Genomic DNA, 26795 nt, shown 5'->3' on the forward strand with positions numbered 1-26795 from the left:
AAAGACACTAAGGTCCATGGGGCAGATGTTCTTTTAAAATGCCTGGGATATGAGGTGAATACAACACTAGTCCAGGACTGGAGAGTCCTAGACTGAGTTTTGACTCTGCCTCCAGGTAATCTGAGTCCTCCCTTGGGTTTCAGTTCCCTCACCTGTGCGGTGGGAGAATGGAGTTCAGGGATCCTGATGCCACCTGCCTTTCTCTCTGTGTAGAATTAATTCTAAACCCTCCCACTCAGGGCGACAGGGGAAATCCCTATGCACCTTCCTCTTCTCCCGCAGCCGTCAGCTTCCAGTACTTTCCACAGCTGAAAGTCAATGGGAATATCACAGGCAGCCTCTTGAAAGAGGAAAATGTCACAGAAAGTCGGCATGCCCCCCCCACCACCCCGCCCCGAGTGGGTCGTGAATGTGAGTGTTTGGGGCAGGAGGCAGATGTTTGAAATAAGAGCCGGGGCTGTCGGGGCTGGAGAAGGGGTGAAGAGCAGGCTGTGTTAAGCACTGCAGGGCCCTAAGCCCTCAAAAGCTCATGTCACCCCCTGTCCTATTTGTAATTCAAATAGAAATACTAAACAGCAAAATAGGTATCAAGAATCCAACGTAGTTTTGAATTTTTAATGCTCTTTTGGAAATATAAAATAACAAATTCTTTCAGAACTCTCTCCCAGGGTGGTGCGGTGATGGAGGATGCTTGTGCTTTGCCAAGGTCATTATCACAGCCCTGGCCTCCCCCACACCTGGTGAGGAGTCACCTCCCTTTCTTGGTCACCGCATCCATATCTGACCCTGAAACAAGTCACGTCTCCCTGGTGTCTCCGTTTGCAAAACAAAGAGTTTGGAATAAAGTTTCTCTAAAAACACTTCATAGAGTCGACATTTTATCACTTCACAAATAAATCTGGTGCTTTGTTTTGTTTTTAAAAGTCTACCTATTGAGGAGTCTGCGCTAAAGCAAACATAAACAACAACAAAGCCCTGCAGTGTTTTGTTTTGTTTTTTACATCTTTATTGGAGCATAGTTGCTTTACAATAGTGTGTTAGTTTCTGCTGTATAACAAAGTGAATCAGCTATACATATACATATATCCCCATATCTCCTCCCTCTTGCGTCTCCCTCCCACCCTCCCTATCCCACCCCTCTAGGTGGTCACAAAGCACCGAGCTGATCTCCCTGTGCTATGCGGCTGCTTCCCACTAGCTATCTGTTTTACGTTTGGTAGTGTATATATGTCCACGCCACTCTCTCACTTCGTCCCAGCTTACCCTTCCATCTCCCCGTGTCCTCAAGTCCATTCTCTACGTCTGTGTCTTTATTCCCCCTGCAGTGTTTTGCGTGGGAAGCAATCTGGTTTTCTGCAAGCCTATCCTATCTGCCTAGGGTTGGGGGACTGAGGACCAGGAAGTGTGGTGAACAGTAATACTTTTGGGTGTTTTTCTTTTCTCCTTGCAAATGGATACACTTTGGGGTGGGGGAATGTGTGAGAACATATGGAACATTCCATTCTGGTGTCACCGGGCTCCTGTCCCACTACTATTAGAGGGATCTGGTAACAGTTAAAGCATTGTTCCAAGAGGCTTTTTGTCGCTTTCTTCTGCCTTTCAAAAAGCCCCCTTTTAACCTCCAAAAGTGGTGGGTTAAAGGGAGGGTCCTGAGGGAGAAGCTCACAGGCTTGGCCTGTTCCCTTGTCCCACTTTGGCCACCCCCCTCCCCTCTGTCTCAAGGCCAAAAGAGAGAAAGGTCTGCATTGGCTTCAAACAGAAAAGCTCTTTTCAGGGACGGGTGGGAGGGCAGGGTAGCTTCGGGGTAAGAGTGGCCGTTTTCCAACTTCTGAAACAACCTCCTGTGTTAGAAGAAAACATGAGCAACTGGAAGGAAGGAAAATGCGATTTTTATCAGATTTGTGAAAGCAGTAGAGGGTGGAGGTGGCGTGGATGCAGGGCTGATGGAAAAGGGTGAGCATTTCCTCTTGGCTGGTTTCAGAGCCTCCTCTACACGGGCTGCTTCCACATTTTCAGGGAGGTTGCGAGTGACTGAAAGATGCAGGGAAATTGTGAGTTGGTTCGGCAGCTGGGGTGCTGTCCTCCGGGAAAGCCCCACTGGGCGCTGAGCCTGCTGCCTTCTCATCTCTTATGAATGTCACTTCCCTGAGGCACCATCTGGGTAAAGCCCTGGGGCCTCAAGGAAGGTGGTGCCCTCCCTGGGATGGTAAATTTCAGGGGTTTGAAAATATCTGAGAGAAGAGTCTCTTTCTCTTACTAGTTAGAAATAAAACCAAACCTTTTTTTCTGAAAGCAGACTATGGCTGGATATTTCTGGAGACCCTTGAGAAGGCAGAATAATTACATGGATAATTGCTCATAATTTAATGTTTAGTGAAAAAATAGGTTACAAAACATTAGGTATAGTATGATCCCAAATTTAGATTATATTAATACATAAACATACAGGTGTACATGTGTGTGCATGTGTGTGTATGTGTATGTGCTAACAGTTATTATCTCTGGGAGAAGAAACTGTTATGGACTGAATGTTTTTGTCCTCCTAAAATTCATATGTTGAAATCCTAACCCCACCAATGTGATGGAATTAGGAGGTGGGCCCTTTGGGAGGTGATTGGGTCATGGGGGTTTAACCCTCATGAATGGGATTAGTGCCCAGAGACCTCGCCCCCTTCCACCATGGGAGGACACAGCAAGACGGCCTTCTGTGAACCAGGAAGTCGCCCATCACCTGATATCGAATCTGCTAGTGCCTTGACCTTCGACTTCGCAGGCTCCCGAACTGTTAGAAATAAGCTTCTGTCATTTATAACCCACCCAGTCTCTGGTATTCTGTTACAGCAGCCCAAACTGACGAAAACAGGGATTATGGGTGATGTTTACTTCCAGTTTGTGCTTTCCTGTACTTCCCCAATCTTATACAATGAAATGAATTGCTCTCGCAATGTAAGCAGTGCCCGGAAATGTTAAGAATTTTGTCATCCTTGAGGCTTTGTGAGCTTTCTTTCCATGGGAGCATTTATAGGTTCTGGGTTTCCCTTCACACACCATAAGAGTGATGGACCTATTCCCTATCTGCCTTCAACATTATAAGGGCACCCGCCTCAGTCCATGGGATGTCCATGAAAGCGTTTCATCCTGGACACAAAATGCAAATGTTCCCCCAGGATCCTGCAGCCCTGCAACCCGGTGCCCGGGAGCCCTTAGTTTGTCAGCTGTCCCTGCCTTGCTTCCTTTTGGAGCTAATTCTTTTCAAGGTAAACTTGAATCGGCCCCCATCCTCACTCCCACTCTCTACCTCTGCCACCAGCTTTATATTTTAACGAATTTATTTGTTTTGGGTAAGCTCTGACAGTCTGAGGCAGGCTTGGAGCTGACACAGATACACGACCACCTGAGATTTTAGGGAGATCATTCTGTCCTGTGTTTCTCAAATTTTCTCCCTTACAGTAGCATATGTAAGTGGATTATGCCTCCTTCCTGGTCTTAAACATCCATAAAAACTTTGTGATGCTGTAATATTTCTGTGTGTGTTTTAATAAAAGCAAAAATAAGGTTTTATATTGCCGCTCTAAAAACTTAGCAGGGAAAATAAAAATTAAAGTTAAAAAAATAAACGAGAATAAAACTGGTGTCTCGGGAAGGATGGGTTGCTTGCCCTGTGCCTTTGGGTGTCCCTAGCTCCTGCCATATTCCTGCAAGGATAATGGTCCCTCGATATGAGAAACAAGGGTTTGGAGCTACTAAATTCTACCTGTAGGGTATAGAAGACCTGGACAGGCCACTCCCTTCAGTGTTCCCTTTGCGGTTGTTAGAGAGAGGAAGACAGACCTTTCCTATCCTTCAGAAAGAAGTATCTGCAAAGAAGTTTCACTTAACAATATTGGCCAATTTTTATATAGCAAATCTTTGATGCATTATTTTGCTGATAGGATTTCTGTCTCTTTTCTCCATTTTAGTAAGGATTCCCTCCCAAAGTAGTCGGGAGCCATGCTAGAGGCAGGAAGTGAGGGAGACCAAAATAGGTCCTTCTGACATAGATCTAATTTAAACTTCTCATCCTGATGACCACGAAGCTGAGGTCCAGAGAGGGAAGTTAGGAGGAGACAGGCACTAAAATTCATTACCAGGGGCTGAGCACAGGACTGCATAGTCCTTTCCACACCATGCCTCATTAATCTTCACAGCTCTGTGAGGAAGGGGTATCATCTCCACTTTTCAGATGAAAAAATGGAGGCTCAGAGAAGTCATTTAACTTCCTAAAGTCACGTAGACCATGAGCAGAGCTGAGACCTTCTCTCCAACTGACTTGACTGGAAAGCCAGGCATCTCTCCACCCATGTTGTGGCTCTTTAGCTCTACATGCTCACCATCTTCCTGGAGGTATGTCATAGGAGTTTGTAACATACATTTATCAGAGTGCTCGTGTCTGGAAACAGTTACCTTTTAAAATAAATTGGGAGGAAGTTCTGTCACTCACCTGCTCATATGCTTTCTTGGGTAGAAATGAAAGGAAGGACAGGAGTGGGTGAGGAATATAGGGGCATGGAGGGTTGCAGGTGTGTGGTGTCATGAAGAATGTTCTGGAACATGCTGTTAATACATGCTGAGTGTTTAGGAATTATTGTCATATTTTACTTTCCTATGCATTAAAAAAGACACACACCTGTTTTCCAGTGGGAAAGTCATCTGTCATTCGGCTGTGGCAGAATACAGGTTAAGAACTGTGACAAACCACCGTGCTTTGGGGGAATCACAATTCAGGTTTCCCATTTTCCAGTCCAAAACTTGTGTAACATTGCCACTTTTAAGATTTGACCTGTGAGTGTTGACTTACATGATACTTTAACTGAGAAGAAGAATTTGGCCACCTCAGAGAACCCCAAAGGCTTTACCTAAGACCAGTGAAATAAACAGACCCAACCTTAAAGGTCTGCACTTTGCACATGTTTCTTCCTTAAGCCATTAATCCACGTAGCAAATGGTTATTGAGGAAATGCTTGTTAAATACTATTTTTTTAAATTTTATTTATTTATTTATTTTTGGCTGCATTGGGTCTTCGTTGCTGTGCACGGGCTTTCTCTAGTTGCGGCAAGCAGGGGCTACTCTTCATTGCAGTATGCGGGCTTCTCACTGCGGTGGCTTCTCTTGTTGCAGAGCACAGGCTCTAGGCACGCGGGCTTCAGTAGTTGTGGCACACGGCTCAGTAGTTGTGGCGCACGGGCTTAGTTGCTCCACGGCATGTGGGATCTTCTCGGACCAGGGCTCGAACCCGTGTGCTCTGCATTGGCAGGCGGATTCTTAACCACTGTGCAACCAGGGAAGCCCTCGTTAAATACTTTCCAGATGTATGACTGAACATCTACTGTGTACTTAGGGAGGGGGTCTTCACCCACTTTAGGGATCTGATGAAAGCTGTCCTTGTGGCAGACAAATGAACATCCTCAAAAATATTTACAGACGTTTTTAGAGGGTTATTGGACCTGCTGAAGTCTGCGCATTGAGGTCATAGACCCCAGGTGAAGAGCCCTTGATCTAAGGGCTCAACCTTTGAATCAGACAGTTTCTGTTCTCGAGTCACTCGTAACCTGGGTAGTTACCGCTTAACCACGAATTTCTCAGCCCATTTCATTTCAGGATTGACAAGCACGATCTGGTAATGAAGTAAAATATGTTTCTCATTACAATTCTCACGGCACTGAGAGGAAAGCCATTCATGTTCAAGCTTTAAGAGAAAGGCTTCATGCCAAGTACCATGGGGGCACAAAGACATACCCCACACAGTCTCTGCCCCCGAGGAGTCCTTTATCTCCTAGGAAGTATGGACAGTGATACCGAAACATAGCAATTTCAAGGTCTGGTGAGTGGGACAGCTGATTAGCAGGGAGGGTGCCTGGTGGGCTCAGGTGAGAGGAGGGGAAGCTGAGGCCAAATCTCTGCTGAGGCCAAATCTCTGCAGTTCCTGTGATGGAGACTCAGAGCGGGGTTCCATGCAGGGTAAGTACTCAGATAATGTGGCTGTTAAATCTCACCCCTAGAGCCCAACATCCAATATTACTGGAAATAATTGCAGAGTGGGGGTGGGTATCATGGAGCCGGGGGACCTGGATAGGAATCCTGACTCTACCAGTCACTGCCTGGGTGTCCTCAGGCCAGTTCCTTAATTTCTCTGAGGCCCCATTTCCTCATAAGGTTACTGAAAAAAATTAGAAATAAGACATAATACAGTATATATTGGCTGCCTAACAGGTTAAGGTGTGTTAGTTTTCACCCCCTAGTAAGTCAGGAGCCAGGGTGATGTTAGCTCCTCTGACGTGGCCCCTTATCAACTCCTCCAAGTTGTCACGTCTGCCCAACTTCCCAGGCAGCCACTCATTCCTCCCAACCTATTTCACCAGACAGCTTTGGGAAGGAGCAGGACATCTGGAAACTGGAAGTTCAGTCCCAGTCCCCTCACTCACCAGTTTGTGAGTACCTACTTAACACCTGTTCCTCAGTTTCCTCATCTGTAAAACGGGGATATGATATGTGAAGATTAAGTGAGAGACTACATGTTGCAAAAAATCAAGCCATTGTGAGTGATCCACAAAAATGCCTGTTGACACCATAATGATCTCACTGAGTCCGGGAGGAAGAGTAGGGACCAAGGCAAGGTCGCCTGGCTTGTCCTCTCTGAAGAGAAGATGGAAAAAGAGATCAGATGGAGCCTGGGGCTAATGATTTGGTGTATTCTCTTTCCTTGGGCTCATCAAAACAGAACCACAAGGGGCCTTGAAAGGGAGAGAATGCATGTTTGCCCAGAGCCTGCTCTATGCCAGGCACCGAGGGAGGTGCTTTATATAAATGAGCTTATTTCATCCCGAGGTCAGCATGCTTATTGCATTTCAGAGATGATGCAACTGAAGCTTAGGAGACCCTTTCAAGAAACTTGTAATCAGGATTGCCCTTGAGTGTAACAGAAGATGGTTCGTTCAGAGGGAAAAAATGGAGATCAAAGACAGGTCAAGTGGAAGAGGAGAGAAGATGCAATCCTGAATCTTTCTGGCATCCTCTTTACAAAGACTTAGCATTTCGCAGAATACTAACATTTCAGAGCTAGAAAGGAGCATATGGAGATGATCTAGGTTAGATTCTCTTTTGTAAGGTGAGGTTCAGAACCTGTAGGGGACTTGCCCAAACTCATGGCTGCAGAGCAGAGGGGGTTAGACTATAATTTAACCCTCTGGGCCCTGAATCCAGCCTTGCTCCATTGCCCCATTACTCCATACTTCTGTGTGTGCCTGTGTGTCTGACTAGGAAAGGAAAAACCTGGAGAGAAAAATCTCTTTTGAGAGTATCACTCAAGTGAGAGGCTCAGGGATTCGCTGAAAACACATTAGACATTGCGGCATTGCTGAGATGATTGTCGGTAACACTTGGCAGGTTGCTTTTATGTCCGTAACTTGCCTTTCTGGGTCTTGTGTAAGCAGGGCAGGTTGGCTCTGGGACCCTTGGCATTCACATGAGCTAAGAATGCTTTACTACAACTACACTTTGCTACTTGAACGTTATTAGTTTTGAAAAATGCTGTCTGGTCTCAGACCTTGAGTTAAACTTGGAACTGATAGTCAGAGCAGTAAAATGCAGTAGAGATACAGTGAGCTGTGGACGAGACACACTGATTATTTGTTCAGCACATGTTTATGGAGCACCCGCACTTACGCTTGCTAAGCTCTTCTGTAGACCTTCCTAATGGAGGGAGAGGATCATAAATGACTAAGTAAAATACATAATAGTGATAAGGAGAAGGTGACAGGAATTTCTGGAGATGGGGAGTTCAGAGTAGGCCTCACTGAGAAAGGGACATTTGAACGAAGACTTGCAGGAGGCCGGAGAATGAGCCACAGCAGTGACTGGGGAGGAGTTGTTTCGGCCAGAGGGAAGAAGAAGCACAAAGTTCTAGAGACAGGAGCCTTCCTGGGAGATGGAGAACTAGCACAGAGGCCAGTGTGGCTGGATCAGTGCGTTAGGGAGAAGTCGTAGGACACGAGGTCAGAGTGGTTGGTACCAGGGGCCAGAGCATGGCAGGGACTTAGGGCTGGACCACAGTGACAGCAGCTCGGTGGGGAGAGATGGTGTGATACGGAATGTATTTTAAACATATCATCCAACGCCGTTTTAGTTAACAAATATGTGATGTGTGCTTTTAACATTCAAGGTAAATACAGCACAACTCTGAAGCGCTCACCATGAAGATGAAGCGATAAGAAAAGTAAAGAAATAGCTGCAATACGAGATTGTGTAAGAAGCCCCAAGGGGAGCAAATCACTAGGGGAAATCGTTCTTGTTCCGGGTCAGGGTCAGGGACATAGGCTTTATTGAAATATGTGAAAGGGCTAGCCCAGGAGGCAGCCCTGTTCTTAGGATAAATATTAGTTAATTTACTTGGGCCTGAAGGATGCTGCTTTGCCCTCATCTGCAGAAAGATGATAATAATGACTATTGTTCTTTGAATTTTCTTTTTTATTTCTCTTTTCCTTTCCTTTTTCTTTTTTTTTTTTTTTTTGCGGTACGCGGGCCTCTTACTGCTGTGGTCTCTCCAGACGCACAGGCTCAGCAGCCATGGCTCACGGGCCCAGCCGCTCCGCGGCATGTGGGATCTTCCTGGACCAGGGCACGAACCCATGTCCCCTGCATTAGCAGGCAGACTCTCAATCACTGCGCCACCAGGGAAGCCCCCTTTTTCTTTTTTGACTTTAAACAACAGAACTTTATTGTCTCCCAGTTCTGGAGGCTAGAATTCCATAATCAAGGTGTCAGCGGAGCCACGCTCCCTGTGACACTTGTAGGGGAGTACGAGTTCGCTTCTTTCTGGCTTCTGATGGTTTGCCAGAGGTCCTTGGCATTCCTTGGCTTGCGGTTGCCCCACTCAGATCTCTGCCTTTGTTGTCACATGGTGTTCTCCCTGTGTCTCTGTCTTCACGTGGCTGTCTTGCAATAGGACACCTGTCATCTTGGATTAATAGCCCACCCTACTCGAGTAGGACCTCATCCTAACTAATTACATCTGCAACACCCCTATTTCCTAATAAGGTCTCATTTTAATGTACCAGAAATAGTTAGGACTTCAACATATCTTTGCCGGCGGTGGTGGGGGGACACAACACACTTCTACCCATAACACCAGCCTCATTTGATTATATTTCCTGTCAGGGCTTTTTACAGTAAACTAGCTTTTTTTTGCTGTCGTTCATTAAGATTTTATCAATTAATCCTCACACAAATTCCTTGAGGTGGGCCATTATCATCTCTCTTTTGCAGATAGGAAACTTGCTGAAGATCACACAACTTGAAGGATTTGGAGGCAGGGTTTGAACCTAGGCAGCTGACTCCCAGGTCTGTCCACTCATGGGGTTACTGTGAAGAGGAAAGGAGTTATAGAATACACCGGGGAGTAGTGGCCTCAAGCCAATGGTTCTTATGACAATAAAGTCATTAAACAAATACCAAGCACCTGCTGTATATTAGACTCTCTGTTGTGCTAGAAGACATGTGAGCCCAAGTAGACTCGGTCAGAGTGGACCTTGCAGTCCATGGAAGACAGACACGAATCCAATAACCACACAAATGGATGTGGTTAAGTACAAACTGAGGTTGGTGCTCTGAAGAAAACTGACCCAGTTTTAAGAACATTGAACCGGGAACTGGCCAAGATTGAGGGAGAGGGATGCCTCAAAATAATATGATAATTATTAGGAATGAGGGAGTGACTTGGGTGGGATTCAGTGTAAGTGTCTGATAAGTAATCAGATAAATAAGTAACCCAGTGTTCTTTCCATACCATGGGCTGTGGCACAGCAGTGAATTGTGAAATCAATTTGGTGGCTGCAACTGGCATTTTAAAAATAAAATGGAATAGCATCAAACATCAGAGGCATTGTCCATAGGAAGAGAGGTTGTGAAACTTTCAGTTATACAGTGTATGTGTGTGTTGAGTGTGACCTGAGTCCTTATGTAAAATATATTTCGTAATGTGTTATCTCAAAGAAGTTAGAGAAACATTAGATGAGCTTTTGTGATCGGGTGGGGTCCTCAGTTTGAATCTCAGCCCTGCTTTACCTTCCTGGGGTCACTTTGGGCAGCTTATTTAATTGCTCCAAGCTGTCTCCTCTCCTGAAATGGAAGAGCATCTCTCCGATCGGTTGCAGGCAAAGAATGAGTCACTGCCTGGCGAGTGTCTAGAACAAGGCCCTCTCCCTTTCCACAGTGGCTTGGTCATGTTCAGAAGATGCTCACCTAGCTACGGCAGCCCCCCGCCCCCCACTTCCTCACACCTGCATCCTTTTTAGACAGTGAGCACCCAGGGCCCCTTGCACCACGAAGCAACCTCTCTTTGTGCCCCATGTCACAACTCCTTGCCCGGCCCCCCAGCTTTGGGCGGTGGTGGTGGACACTTCTTTGCCCATTGTCAGTGTCAGGGCTTTCTCTGTAGCTGAGGAAGCCTGCTCAGCCCACGTGTAGGTATAGCCTGGAGCTGGGGGCCCTTAGTGTCGCTGGAGAAACCCTCAACCATGAGGAGAGTGGCTGACAGGTAAATGCCTCAGTCTCCAGTCCTTCAGACTCACATCCTATAACGTCCCTGGGGGGGACTGGGCTCCGTTTCCCAAGGCGGTAACCAGCTCCTTAATGTACCCTTAACTGACTTTCTCCCTGCTGGTCTCACTTTCCTATGTCCCTCATCCGGCTTCCTGGGATCTTTTCCCAAGAAATTACTTGCTCCCAAGTGCTTCTTTCAGGCTTTACTTCCAGGGAACCATTTGAAGTCAGGCCAGCACCTAAATAGGCTCAGGTAACTTTTCTCAACAGCTCCCAGTTAAGGAAATTCCATCCCACCTGCTTGCTGGCTCTCACTTCCCTGGACTAATGAAAACTCAAAAGGCGGGGACAAGGAAAACCCAGAGAATCCACACTATATGTTGATTTTGGGCAGCCGTCTCAGTTTGAGTCTGAGTTCGGGCCAGGTTGATTCATGCCTGACATTCTTTTGCGTTCTGGAGGACTCACAGCGAGAAGTATTAATTAATCGCATCATAACAAATACATGAAAATAATGACAGTTGTCATTTAGTGAGCAACTTGTTCCATTAATCTTAAATGTTCTATTTCAACTTCTAGTAATTTTTATTAGAAATTTAAATGTAATATTTAAATTTTAATTTCTTTTTTAACAGCCTTCTTAAGATGTAATTCACATACCATACAATTCACCCATTTGAAGTGTACAATTCAATGGTTTTTAGTAAATTTACAGAGCTGTTCAGCCATCACCACAGTCAGTTTTAGAAGATTTTCATCATCACCCAAAGTAATCCTTTATCCATTAGCAGTCCTTCCTTCCTTCTCCCAAACATCCCCGCCCCCCCCAACCCCGGGCAACCACTAATCTATTTTCTATCTCCATGGATTTGCCTACTCTGGACAATTCATACAAACAGAATCATTTGTGGTCATTTGTGTTTGGCTTCTTTTTCTCTGTAGAGTATTATCAAGGTTCATCGAAGTTGTAGCGCGTATCAGTATTTGATTTCTTTTTATTACCAAATAACATTTTATTGTATGGACGTACCATGTATCTATTACTTTTTTTTTAATCGTCATAATCAACTTTTATTGATTTTACATAAACAGCTTAGAGGATGCCTTTGGAAACCATGTTTTCCCAACATATTTATGTTACAACACACGATATTTCTTTATGAAAGTATTTGTTAAATCTTTTTGCAGAGGGAGTGGGGGAAAATGAAGAAAGAGGAGGGGAAATAAGATTTCAAAACTAATCTTCAGTGATAGGCCTAAATATTTGGCAATTGTTTCCTTTTATAGAAAATCACCGGATTGTAACTTTGAAACATCCCAAAAGTACAGTGCATCAATTTAATTAAAAAACCAGTGTGTCTAATATATTCTTTGGGCATCAAATTTCCCTTTCTAAATATAATCAGGGTCATACGATTTTACACTTACTAAATAATGGTTGAAAACAATAACCATCAAAATCTTTAAATAATCCCAAATCTGGATTAAATCATGGTAGTATTAATATTTTCTAAAATTCCATCAGTAAAATGTAACAGTTGACAATGTCTCCAGAGAATAAGTTTTCTATGTGTAGGAAGACGATAATCTTATGTAACACCTGCTATTAATCAGATCGCTGAGCTACTAATACATTATATCACGATTTATTTTCACACTGATTTTTCCACTTCAACAAAGTACAAGTAGTTGTTATCATACCAATTCCGAGTACTTAATCATTCCTGAAACAAGGAACCATCTTCATATTCGTACTTCTTTGTTATGGTGTTTAGTTTGATATCATTAAGCACAATGAATTTTACTTAATGAATATGGATGAATTAAGGCAAAAGGACATAACCTAGTCCCCTCAATAATTTATCCTCTACCTTTTAAAAAACTGTTGTTGAGGTTATACAAATTACAGATTTACTGGCTGGAAAGACACAGCTTCTCCCTTAGACCAACATTCAGTATTTTGAGCACGAGGTTAAAGTCATGGTGTTCACGGCAGGTTCCCTTGTTCTACCATTGTGGTCGTTCCTCACCTGTACCCACAATACTGATTTTCAAACGATACTGTTCACTTGCTGTGCGTCCTGGCTGTAGATTATTTTCCTTGTTTAAAAATATTTAATAATTGGGCAATAATCTCCTCAGTCTTTGTAAGCTCTCCATTGAATAATTTTTCATTTTTACAACCACTTACCGCATGGCTATTGCGGTTTTCTTCTGTCATCTTCTTCACATGATTAAGTGGTCTGTTCCCTTCAAAGGAGGAGGGATTTTTGAATGAGCCTCCAATTCTATCCCACAATGTGAAATACTGTCCATAGTTATAGTCAAAGGGCATGTGGTGGTCTGTGTGATGAGCTGAGCCATTAATAAATGGCCTGAAGATACGGGGAGCACGAAAGTCACCATCATGAATAGAAACTGTCCAGATATTGACCAAGACGTACAAACCTAAATGAACTACCTTGTGTAATGGGAAGATAAATGGGTATATGTGGTAAGGTAGACCCTGAAGGAAGCCATCCAGAGGATGAAAAGCATGACTTGCAAATGGAGTTGGGATCTTCCAGATATGATGAGGTTTGTGTAAGCGCTTATATACAAGTCTATGATGAAGGGCTCTGTGAATCCAGTAGATCGGCATGTCAGTGAAAAAGAGAAAGGACAGTACACGAGCAATGAATCAAAGCCAGCCGTATGGAAACTCCTCTATGCTGTCACGTAGTTTGCTGTAACCTCTCACCTCTAGCAGGAGCACTGAGACCGTGGGGATGCTTATCTGTGGCATTGACTGGACAGAATGCATAATCTCTTGACAGACTTGGTTCTTTAAAAATTGTGGGTGTTGGGCTTCCCTGGTGGCTCAGTGGTTGAGAATCTGCCTGCCAATTCAGGGGACATGGGTTCGAGCCCTGGTCTGGGAAGATCCCACATGCCGCGGAGCGACTAGGCCCGTGAGTCACAACTACTGAGCCTGCGCGTCTGGAGCCTGTGCTCCGCACCAAGAGAGGCCGCGATAGTGAGAGGCCCGTACACCGCGATGAAGAGTGGCCCCCACTCGCTGCAACTAGAGAAAGCCCTCACACAGAAACGAAGACCCAACACAGGAAGGAAGGAAGGGAGGGAGGGAGGGAGGGAGGGAGGGAGGAAGGAAGGAAGGAAGGAAGGAAGGAAGGAAGGAAGGAGTTCCTTTAAAAAAAAAAAAAAGAAACAAAGGATATAAGCACCGAGATTTGTTATAATCAGGAGACTGACAGCTTGTCGGAAGATGCTGTCCTCTGGCCATGTGGCTGGATATATGTACGGTGTAAAAAAATAATAATCGGCAGCCTTGAGTACAAGCTCCGTCTTAGCCCCTAGAAAGCGTCCGCCGCCCGCTGCCGATTTGGTTCCTCTGGGGCCCCGGCTGCTCCAGCTACTCTCTATTACTTTTTGATTGTCTCTTTTCTTCACTGTAGTACTCCTAACACCTAGAACAGTGCCTGCCACAAAAACTGGTGGATAAATATATATGAGATATATGAATGAGTAATCGGTGAGAGATCTCACAGTAGGAATGAAACTTAGTCCAAAAACTAAGCTGTGAAAGAGGTATACGTTTCTTTATTTCTCTATAACTAAGTTAAATTCCTATTTTGAGAACCATCGTGTGCAATTTGGGGTCTCCTCGCCTGAGAATACATCTGTCTCCAGGATCATCCCCTACCCACACTGGCATCTTCTGAGACAGCCTCATTCCCCAAGATTGCAGGTATAGGAGTCCATCAGGCAGGAGGCAGCTAGCTTACCTCCTTTTCCAGCAGGGATTCTCCTTGAAACTTCCCTGCCTCCCAGTGTGCAGGGGTCGCTGCCAGGCAAGGCTGAGGGATAGCTGTGAGGCTGTCTGAGATCCTCTCTGCCTGGACACACAGCTGGTGGCTCCTTCTCTGGAGTCCTGCAACCTACCCAGGTGTTGCAGACTGACAGAGGACAATTGGATTGTTCCCAGTACTTGACTCTCGTTCTCATCCCCCGACTGCCCGCTTTTTTAGCTAACTGTAGTGGGAAGAGCAGAGGCTTGATCCAATAGCCACAAGTTCAAATTCAGGTTCTTATCAACCTAGCTGTATGATCTTGGACAATTCCTTTCCCTCTCCTGAGCCTCACTTTCCTTACTGGTAGTGTTATGGGGGTGAACAGTATAATGCCTAGGTCCCCCCAAAGTCTACTGGCCCTCTTGTCCCTATGTGGTGAGGCTGTTCTGACCTCAACATAAAAACGAAGCAGTTTTGTACTTTGGATGATCACCACCCTGCCTACTCCTATCCTCACCCCCACTCACTCTACTTCAGCCTTCACGGTCGACTCAGCATTTCTCTAATGCTCCAAGCATGTTCCCATTCCAGAATCTTTGTGTTTTCTGTTTCTCTGCCTGGAATGCTCTTCTCCTAGACACCAGCAGGGCTAGCTCCCTCATTTCCCTTAGTTTTTGATGAAAACTCACTTCTTGCTGGAAGACTTCCTGGCCTGCCTCAACACCACTCCTCTTCCCCCTCACATACCACCCACCCTTGACCTAGGTTTGCCCCCAGCTTGTACCACTACCTAACATCTGCCATCCTTCTTCATCATGTGTCTTCCCCACCATAATGTCAGCTACAGGAGAACAGATTTTGATCAGTTGAGTTTGCTAGTGTAGCCCCAGCACCCAGAGAGAGTAGATCGGGGAAACTGCGTTTGCAAGATGTTGTGGGGCTTCCCTGGTGGCGCAGTGGTTGAGAGTCCTCCTGCCGATGCAGGGGACACGGGTTCGTGCCCCGGTCCGCGAAGATCCCACATGCCACGGAGTGGCTGGGCCCGTGAGCCATGCCCGCTGAGCCTGCGCATCCGGAGCCTGTGCTCCGCGATGGGAGAGGCCACAGCAGTGAGAGGCCCGCGTACCACAAAAAAAAAAAGATGTTGTGAAAATATTTGTTGAATCAGTGAATGAATGAATGAATGAATGATGTGGGGAATGGGGAAAGTCTATATTGTCTGGCTTGTCATATTCACTGTCTGCTTTCTGGGCCCAACCCCAGTGGGGATTTCCCAGCCTCTGAGAAACCAGTTTCCTCCTCCCCTGCATCTTCCCACCCCCAGGTCTTTAGATGTCTCATCAGATCCTTTGAATTTGCATGCCCCACATGAGGTGGGCAGCCACAAACCGCCTAGAGTTCCGGAAAAGGCAAACTTTAAAAAACCTTTTTTTTTTTCCTGTCTGCATAAAGTGCAGAGGCCTGCCCGAACGTCAGTGCGATGGTAACAAGCATGCAGCACATGGCAGCCCCGTCCGCGGTAGGCGCTCAGACGCTTGCTGAGAGGAGCCACTACGAAAGCTGAGATTCAGAGGTGTTACCTCAGCTCACAGCTCCATCCCGGGAGTGAGGTACCGTTCAAATGTCATGTTTCGGAATCTGAACACACTCCACTCCACCTTCTTTTAGGTTTTAAAAGCTCATCAAGGAAGGGAGAAGTAGAATCTGAAGGAATCGGTATATGCATAGATGTTGTAGATCCCTGCCCACCCATCTATCTCTACAGGGCAAACCCTGAGGGTTGTTTACAACGTGCAAGGGGGTCCAGTAGAGGTGTTGACACAACACATAGAGGACGAGGGCTTTGTCCTTTTCTTCTACACTTGACACGGCTGCTTAAATGTGCTAAGGCAGGCAACAGCATAACTGAAGATGTTGGGTTTGTTTGGGGACTGAGCAGCAAGTGGTCTAATAAATTGGGACTGGTTTGTTCTCTCTACTCACCTCCAGCTTGCTGTGTGACCTTGAATGACATTCCCAGCCTCTCTGAGCCTTAGGCTGATCCTCTGCAAAGGTCATCCACTGGCAAATTACAATATCAAGTGGTTTTCAAAGGCTAGGCTACTGCTCAGTGCCTTTACAAGGAGATGCCTGAGATGTAAAAGCCTTTGTGTACAATTTGCCTGAGACCTAAAGCGGAAGTGAGAAACAGCTGAATATCTGGTGTGTCCAGTTCTCAGTAGAGATGTGAACATCTTCTGCAAAGCTTCAGGCACCGATGGCTTCCTGTCGGTGTTTTACATCTGAATGCCCAGCTCAGTTGGATTTGTCGGTTTCCATTTCTCCCTTGTTGGTGGCAGGATCGGAGGGCTCGTGTGAGGAAGCCAGACTCCATCCTTGACCTTCTTCTCTACACACATCTAATCACCAGTTCGGAGCAATTCCCTGTCCTAAATTGCTTCCAAGCCACCCACTTGTCTCCATTCCCCTGGATACCACCCTGACCCAACTCTCCACCCCACCCGACGCCCTCCTGCAATAGCCCCCTATCCTGTGTCCTCCCTGGTTTGCAGAGCAGCTAGAGTGATGGTTGGAGCTAGACTAGGGTCACCGTCCTCCTCTACCGCTCCAGCTGCTTAAGCTCTTCAAAGCCTCTCCACCGCTCTCCTATAAAGTCCCAGTTCTTCCTATAACTCTCACCGCCTTCTGTATTCATCTCTGCAGCCCTTCTGCCCACTGCACTTTATAACCCTGGCCACGTGGAATCACTTGCCCCCTTTCCCACATCTATCCCTCACACGTGCTGTGCTTCTGTTTGGAACCAGCATCTTTCCCATCTTCACTCGGGGAACTCCCACTTGATCCTTGGGCCTCTCCATTTGGGAGGCACTTTCTCCTCGCAGTTTCCCCGATCTACTCTCTCTGGCTTGGGCTGAGATTTCTCCTCCTGTGCTAACAGATTAACTGGAGGCCTCTGCCTGGAATGCTAGTCTGAGAAGATTTTGGAGACCAAAGTAAGTGAGAAAGAGAGCTGTGAATGGTTGAAGGCATTTGCAATGGAAGGAGGGGTGTGTGTGTGTAGTTAAGACTTCACCACCTGATATGATCCTTACCCTTGCCTATGTCTAGCTCCCTCCCCCCCCCCATGAAATCCTCTGACTGCTTCTGCTGACACTGATCTCACCTTCTCCAAATGCCTTTGTGTAGAATCAAAGCCACAGAGCTAGCCCTGAATTCTTCCATAATTGCGTTAGGCATCATTTCTGTCTCCTGAGGCTGGATGCTCCTAGGAAATAAGAAACTTCTAATGGAGTCTTCTCTGTTCCCCATCCAGCAGGGCTGGAAAATAGTTGCTGACAGCTGGATGGCTGCTTGCAGCCCTTGCCTCTGGCTCCCCAGTACCCTGTCGATGGTCATGTGTCCTCTTCCCCACAGACCCTAAGACCCCGAGCTCCCAGTGCTCTGATCTCATCTCCTGCTATAGCCTGTCTGTGTCATGCTTGAGCTTCTCATGGTTCCCCCACTTCCCACTGTTCAAGTTAATTTCAGATGTCACCTCCTGGAAGACCCTTTCCTGACTGTCCTGCTCCTTTATGACTCTCTAGAAAGTTACCCTGCGTTACGTTTTTTAGACCATGTGTCTTCTTTTGCTGTGTTTCCTTTTTTCTTATTGTCTGGCTCCCCCACCCCCATGCCCCCCAGATATAAACTCCCACATTTTGTCCGTCTTGTTCTCACTGTATCCCCAGACAAGTCGCTGTGGCTGAATGGATGGATGAGTGAGTGAATGAATGAATGAACGAATGAGCGAACGCCTGAGGAATGGGCTGTCTGTCATTGAGACTGATCCAGTAGGGGGGCATCTTTTACCAGACTGCTAATTTCCCAGGCCTTTGGAATTACAGCATCTGGCTCTGCACATTCAGGAGAATTGTAGATGGCCTCTTGCTTTCTGGGAGAAAGCAGTGGAAAGAAAGAAAAGAGAAAGAGACAGGAGAGAGAGAGAGAGAAGGAAATGGTTGCTGGATTTGAATGTGCACTGGGCCACCTGAAAGGCAAAGGAGCCTTCAGCCACTGTTCTGCTCCCCAGCTTCTCCCACTCCTGGAAAGAAAGGAGGCTGGGAAAGTGTCCCTTCCGGTGGCCATATTTGCTGAAAAACAATAAGCCACGTTTCACAGCTGATGCACCAGAAAGGAACAAATACCCCTCTGACGGGCTCTGAGCCTAGGACTTGAGAATCCCCTGAAGATGTTAAGGGAGTTTAATATTTCCCAGCTGAAAGTGCTTTTGGAGAAAGGAAACAGGGAGGGAGGGAAGCATTTTCCTGTATCCTTTTTGGTCTTAACAAACCAGGCCTGTTCCTCCGGAGAATGCGTTGCTTTTTTTTCTGCAGTTTATTCTCAAAGCCTGTTCAGTGATGCTCAAAGGCTGTCTTTCCTCCAGGACCAGGCAGAGAACTTCTTAACCTGAGATAGCTGTTTGTTTCTAATATTTTTTACTGTGATAAGTTTGGAAAATACCAAAAAGCAGAATTTTAAGGAAATTAAAACAATCTATATTCCCAGCAGTCAGAGGCAAACCTCCAGGCTTTTGCTTCTCTCATATATGCTTATGAAATTTGGGAACATGTCATATATCCTGCTTTCTCATTTGACAGTATGTCATAAACCATCATGAACATTCTTACTGAAGAGAAATTGTTTTTGCTTTCTTATTACAAAATAATACACTTTTGCCATAGAGAACTAAAAAAATAAAATGAAATGAACAAAAAAACCCAGATAGCACAGAGACATTTGAAAAATCTGTAATTTCACAATTCAGAGGTAATCACTATACAATATGTACCTAACTATTCTTTAAAAGCATATTCCTAATGTATATAAAATATAATTATATCTAAAAGCTATTCTTAAAAGGATTAAAATTGAGCCATGTGGTATGTTCAGTGAGGCCAGAGAAATAGTCTCTCATAATATGACCATTTAAAATCAAGTACATTTCATATACAACATGATTATTATGTGAAGGAATGTGGCAGTAGCTCCAGTGAAACTTATTTAAATCACCTTCTCCCTTGCTTTTCTCTACTATGGAGCCTAAAAAGTGAAAAATACTCAGCTTCCCTTGTTGCTGAGGGTGGTCACGTTATTTATTCTGATCAATAGGACAAAGGCAGTTACCTGAGAAAGCCTTCTCTTCCCAAATAAAAAGACAATAACTTAAAAAGAGAAGACTTTTTGCCATTTACACTATCATTTCTTTTTTTCTTTTTTCTTTTTTTTTACACTACCATTTCTTTTTCCTTCTTGGAATGTGGACGTGATGCCTAGAATGCAGCAGCCATTTTGAAAATACGAGGACAAAATCCACAAGCAAAGGACAGTATAGCAGGAAAATAGTAGAAACTGTTGATGGTTTTCATGATAACTTCTCTAGCTCTGAACTGGAGTGAGAAAAATATGCTCCATTCTTGTTTAAACCACTATTTGTGAGTTTTACTGTTACTATCTGTGATTGCTCTCCTAACTGATTTGAGATGTGTATAAAATCCAGCATTATACAAGTCTGCCCTTTATCTCTCCATGCAAAATGACCAACTCTCATATTCGAACTTGGTGGGGCCACGGTCACAATAATATGCTTAATCCAGGAAGGTACCTACGTCAACTGTTCATTTCAGTGGGAGTTCATAACATCTGGCTATCTTCACTCAATTATTTTTATGTAGCTTTGTAATTTTTCTGTCTTCAAACCCCCTTCAGTGACCAACTTACCATCCCAAGTCAAGAGCTGAGCTGTATATTTCTGTGTACCAACCCATAGCACAGTGCTTTGTGAAAGGGAGGTACTCAATAAATGAGTGGTTTGATTGTCTGATTTTAATTCTCTGATTTCTTGGTTACAGAATGTGTAAGAATTGCTGAGACTATTGATTTAGACATCTTTACAGAATGCAGGAACACAAAACGATGTTTGTTTTTTAAAATGCTAAGCAGAGTGGTCAAAATGACCCTACTGTACTCTTTTGTTTAAGGAATATTTCCAGCCGCCCATCATCCATCATTTAATTATTACCAGCAATATATCTCAGTCCAGTGGTAAGATTAACCTTTTGAACGAAAGGTTCTGTTTGAAAAGATCTGGAAATGATTAGTGAGGCAGCTATGTTACTGCTCAAGTCTTCTCCTGATAACAAATGGGAGGTGGTCAATTCGTTGAGCTATGCTCGGTCATATGGTCTCTTGTAATTGAGGGTCTGGTGTTCTTGCCTGTCTGAGCAGGCGGTGGGGTCAGCAGGGAGCCCCACGGCAAGGCAGACAAAGAGGGAAGAGGGTAGTGTGGTTGCCCAATAAGTCTTCAGAACAAATTGATCTGAACTGTTTGTGCTTCCAAAAGTCACCATGTAGCTGTCCTTGGTGTGTCATTGGGCAATGGTTGGGGGTGGGGGTGGGAACCTTGACCTCTGCCTGTCCGCTTGCAGCAGCAGGATGAGAGCCAACTGTTCAGTGAGTATCTTCAGTTTGTGTCTTGTTTGCCTGGCTCAATCCCTCTTCTTTAGCCATGGGGACCAGCACAACAAGGAAGATATCACTTGAGAGGTTAGTCTTGTTGGCTTCTCCCTGGTGGGAGGTCAGAGAGCTAAAAGCCAAGGCCAGTTGGTAACTGTAGGAGCCGAAGGGGCTTTGGCCTCACAGCCCATTAGGTGAATCAATTGAGCAAGAGAACAAGGACAGCCAATGGCTGGGATCCAGGAAGGCGAGGTGCCAGGGGAGGGTGAAGCAGGAGAGAGGCCTCAGGGCTTAGTCGGAAAGCACAGAACAGAGAAACAAATTCTGTCGTGCTCCTTCATCCCCCAAACTAATTGTCCTTAAGAAGTAAAAGTGCATGTTTAACGGACTCTCCTTTATGCAGAGACCACATTTACGGAAACACCCTAAGTCATTTTCTTATAGAGGCATCAGGAGAGGGTCCACAAGAAGTAAAGGAGGAAGATGCTGGCTGGGTTAGAAAGGATCATGGATGTCTGCACATAAAGGGATTTGGAGGTCATTTAGGCTACCAACTGCCTTTTATGGAAACGCTCAAGGGAGGGAGAGTGGCGTGCCCAAGGTCATACGGGTTCAGGGTGCAACCTGGCTTTTTTATGCCGGGCCTGGTAATCCTTTTCCACATATCTTCCAAGCCTCCTTTTATATTTCCAGTGGGAAACGGCTCCCCACTCCCCTTCAGCCTCTGGGTTCTAATTTCTGTGCTCTGCAAATCCCTTTTCCTTCCCCTCCCATCCTCTGCCCATTGATGACCTTCCTTAATAAGGGAAAAAGAAATAAGTATAGAGCTCAGAGGTGGCTTGGTGCTTGGGGATTGGGTGAGTGGTTATACAAGCAGAGCATTTACAGGGAAATGAACATCATCTAAGATTCAGTTTGCTGACCATGACACCCCAGACAGGAGTGTCTCCATCTTGGGCCTAGAAATTTATTTCAACATAAGGAAGTTTTTATTAGCCCCATTTAAAGAATAAAGAATATGAGGCACCATGAAGGAAAGCGCCTTGCTCAAGGTCACAATTGTCATATGTAACTGAATGGGGGCCCTGATTGACTCTACTGTAGCTTGTGGCTTCAGAATAGAAGAGAACAGCTTAGTGTGGGGCAGAATTTATTTAATTTCTTTACATTGCTTCCAATGTAAACTGGGAGGTCAGTAGCATCTTTTTCATGTGTAAGGAAGTATGGAAGTCCCTAGGCGTTGGTGGAGCTCAGGCACTTTAATTGTTGGGGTCCTCGGAGAAACAGGTGCTAAAGGAGTAGATGTGGACGAGATTTATCGGGGGTGATGCTTCCGAAGGATAAAGGGAGAGTGAGCAGAAGTATAGGCAGGCCTTGGACCAGGATGCAGGTCTGAATCCTGTGAAAGGAGAGAGGGAAGGGAGCATTGGGTAGGAAGAGCCTCAGACCACAGTGCAGCTCTGGAACGTCTCTGCTGGACTGATGGAGGAATGCCCCGGGGGGCAGGAAAGGACTGGCTCTAGGGCCCCCGTTGTGTCCAGCCACTAGCCAGCAGCAGCCTGGGGGAAGTGTGGCCTTGGTGGGAATGTGCGGTGGTCCAAAGGGGCGCACCTAGAGGCTGTCAGTCAACCATGCTCCTGCAGCAGGTTCTCTTGAAGGTGGAGCTGAGCTGTGCACCTCTGTGGCTGCCACAACGTGCAATGTTTGCCTGCACACCCTGTGTCAGGTTCCATGCTTGGCCTGGAGGCTACAGAGATCTGAGGAACATTGTTCCCATCCCTCAGGGAGCTCATGGTCCAGCTGGGAAGACCAAACATGCACACCTGAGTGAGGGAATGTGTGTTAAATAATAGCAAAGGTAATAATAACAGGTGAGTGATGGAGCAGTTTGAAATGGAGCAGTGGGGAGCGATGTGTGCTGGTGGTTCAAAGAGGGATCCCTGGAAGAAAGCTTGGGATGTTCCCATTAGGCAATATGACAGGCATGTGTGCCAGGTGTTCTGCATCATTTCAGCCTTCCCCATGCCCACGTGATGCCTCCATCCATTTGACATTCACCAAGTACCTACCAACCATGAGGCGCCATGTCAGGAACAGTAAGCATGTGAGTCATCAACAAGCTTACAATATTGAAGGGCCTTGTAGTCTGATGAGTCATTTCAAAAAACAAACCTGTAGAAGTATGTGTGACTTTGTGTGGGGCTCCTAACAACGGAAGTCCTGCTTATATCCATGGTGAGGCACAGCAATGGCAAAGCCATTCACTTCATTACCATATACCTGTTAAGCTCTGTAAAGCACGATGTGGTAGTAGGAAGTCTTTTCTTTCCATTCATCATAAAAAAAAAATAGAAAAAACATGTAAAAATAGAATAACAAATCATATAATAGACCATGAACACACACATCAACCAGCTTCAACAATTATCGGCTCACGGCAAATATTGTTTCACCTTTAGCCTCATCTAGCTCCACCATCTTGTATTATTTTGGAGCAAATCCCCAACATCATATAATTTCACTGGTGAATATTTTAGTATATGTCTCTGAAGAATAAGGATGCTGTTCTTCTTTTAAAACATATCCACAATACTAGTATCATGCATTTAAATTTCCTGAACCTCAATTTTCTTATCTGTCAAATGGGCATAATGATATCTATCCTGCAGAGCTGTTAGAGTTTTATATAGAGTGCTTAGTCTAGTAGCTAACCACAGTCATGTTCATATTATAATGTGTATGATCTTTGCTAGGCAATGTGGAGGAAAATAAAAGAACCCCAAAGCGTGATTTCTGACCCCAGTCTTTCCAGTCTAATTAGAAAAACTAAGAAACATATTAGTTGTGTGTGTTAGTTCTGCTTTCACAGGCCACTTTGCACGGGAAATGATATTTAGTGAATTTGGTTTTCTGCCATGAAATGCAGGGACATTTTCATATGTTCAGGATCTATATCAAGGGAGAAATGCTTACCTAAATAATTAGTCTCGGTAACAAAGGACCAAACAGAATCCCAATTCTTGAATTGCCCAATTATTCTTCTTTTGAATAGAATTAAATTACATTACCTTAATTTTTTTAACACTTAACACATATATTCTTTCTTTCTTACACAATCTACACATAACATCACACAAACATATAAAATCTGTCTTGCACACACACAGGTCTTGCATCTTTTTTTATACACTTTTGACTTGGTGGTGTGGTAGCTTTTATAATTTCCAATTACTGACCTTTTGAGTTGAATTTTGTCAGTCTTATCAGTTCATATTATTACTAATGGTCTTTATGTCTCAAGATCTGTATTAATTCCCTCAGAGTACTGGCCATTCATATAAAATTCCCTGGATGATTATTCAGCAGCAGGAAGTGTTTTTATTCTGGTAGCAAACACTATTTCATGCTAATCCCCTTGTGTCTCAGGGTTTGTACAAGTGCAAAGAAGAAAAGGCACTGAATTCAATAGCTTGGCCTTTCCTTTTATTTTCTGTCAGCAATTTTCAGTTGGTTTTTTCCTTGTAAGTCATTTGGAAAATGAGCAATTTTTATTTTCTGAGTGATACCAAGCTCCAAATAATATAAATTACAGGGGTCAGTGCTTAGGAATCGTGATGAAAACTCAACAACAAAAAACCAAACAACCTGATTTTAAAATGGGCAAAGGGCTTGAATAGACATTTCTCCCAAGAAGATGTACAAATGGCCAATAAGCACATGAACGGATGCCCAGCATCGCTAATCATTAGGACAATGCAAATCAAAACCACAATGAGATACCGTCTCTTACCCATCAGGATGGCTACTATGAAAAAAACCAAAAAAAACAGACAAACAAAAAAATCCCAGAAGATAACAAGTGTTTGGGAGAATGTAGAGAAACTGGAACCCTTGAACGCTGTTAGTGGGAATGTAAAATGGTACGGAAAACAGTATGGCAGTTCCTCAAAAAATTAAACATAGAATTATGACATGATCCAGCAATTCCACTTCTGCGTATATACCCAAAAGAACTGAAATCAGGGACTCAGTGAGATATTGTACACCCATGTTCATAGCAACATTATTCACAACAGCCAAAAGATGGAAGCAATCCAAGTGTCCATGGACGGATGAATGTATAAACACAATGTGGTATATACATACAATATTGTACAGCCTTAAAAAGGAAGGAAATTCCGACTCAGGCTACAACATGAAGGCACCTTGAAGACATTAATGCTAAGGGCAATAAGCCAGTTACAAAAGAACAAATACTGTATATAATTCCACTTACGTGAGGTACCTAGAGTAGTCAAACTCACAGAGACAGAAAGTAGCACAATGGTTTCTAGGGCTTGGGAGGCGGGGAAACGAGGAGCTGTTGTTTAATGGGTACAGAGTTTGAATTTTGCAAGATGGAAAATGTTCTGTGGATGATGGTGGTGATGTTTGCACAATAATGTGAATGTACTTAATGCCACTGAACTGTGCACTAAAACTGATGATGATGATAAATGCTGGAGAGGGCGTGGAGAAGAGGGAGCCCTCCTGCACTGCTGGTGGGAATGTGAATTGGTACAGCCACTATGGAGGTTCTTTAAAAAACTACAAATAGAACTACCATAGGACCCAGCAATCCCACTACTGGGCATATACCCTGAGAAAACCATAATTCAAAAAGAGACATGTTCATTGCTGCTCTATTTACAATAGCCAGGACGTGGAAGCAACCTAAATGTCCATTGACAGATGAATGGATAAAGAAGATGTGGCACATGCATACAATGGAATATTACTCAGCCATAAAAAGGAATGAAATTGAGTTATTTGTAGTGAGGTGGATGTCTCTCACACAGAGTGAAGTAAGTCAGAAAGAGAAAAACGAATACCGGATGCTAACACATATATATGGAATCTAGAAAAATAGTACTGATGAACCGAGTGGCAGGGTAGGAATAAAGACGCAGATGTAGAGAACGGACTTGAGGACACAGTGGGGGGAAGGGGAGGCTGGGACAAAGAGAAAGAGTAGCATGGACATATATACACTACCAAATGTAAAATAGATAGCTAGTGGGAAGCATCTGCATAGCACAGGAAGATCAGCTCTGTGCTTTGTGACCACCTAGAGGGGTGGGATGGGGGGTTGGGAGGGAGATGCAAGAGGGAGGGGATATGGGGATGTATGTATACATATAGCTGATTCACTTTGTTATACAGCAGCAACTAACACAATATTGTGAAGCAATTATACTCCAACAAAGATGTAAATAAACAAACAAAAAATCCCTCCCAAAAAGCAAATAAACAAAAAAATGATGATGATGAAGGGAAAGGGGGAGGGGCAATATAAGGGTAGGAGATTAAGAGGTACAAACTATTATGTGTAAAATAAGCTCTAAGGATATATTGTACAATGCAGGGAATGTAGCCACTATTTTATAGTAACTATAAATTGTGAATTATATATGGTACACCTATAACTTATGTGATATTGTGCATCAACTATATTTCAATAAAATTTTATTTAAATAGTAATAATGGTAAATGTTATGCTATATGTATTTAACCGTAATTAAAATTTTTTAAAATCTGTAGTAAAAATGAGTCATGATGCTAATAGTAATACAGACTTCAATACACCAGGAGCTGGCTTTTACTTTTGGGTGTTTTTTTTTTTTTGGTTTTATTGGGTCTTAGTTGCAGCACTTGGGATCTTAGTTGTGGCGTGCAGGCTCCTTAGTTGCAGCATGCACGCGGGATCTAGTTCCCAGACCAGGGATGGAACCCAGGCCTCCTGCATTGGGAGCATTGAGTCTTACTCACTGGACCACCAGGGAAGTCCCATCCAGGAGCTGTTTTTAGAACTTTACGTAAGTTAACTCATTTGATCCTCACAATGACCCTGTGAGCACCATTATTATCCCCATTTTACAGATGAGAAAGCTAAGGCA

The 26795-nt window shown here is 44.4% G+C and overlaps 1 pseudogene; it reads right to left on the bottom strand.

The window, feature by feature from the left end:
• Nucleotides 1-256: 256 nt before the first annotated feature.
• LOC136135973 (lathosterol oxidase-like) lies at nt 257-14272 on the bottom strand (annotated as a pseudogene).
• Nucleotides 14273-26795: the final 12523 nt, after the last annotated feature.

The sequence above is a fragment of the Phocoena phocoena genome, chromosome 16 (assembly GCF_963924675.1).
Source record: "Phocoena phocoena chromosome 16, mPhoPho1.1, whole genome shotgun sequence".
In the NCBI taxonomy this organism is placed as follows: Eukaryota; Metazoa; Chordata; class Mammalia; order Artiodactyla; family Phocoenidae; genus Phocoena; species Phocoena phocoena.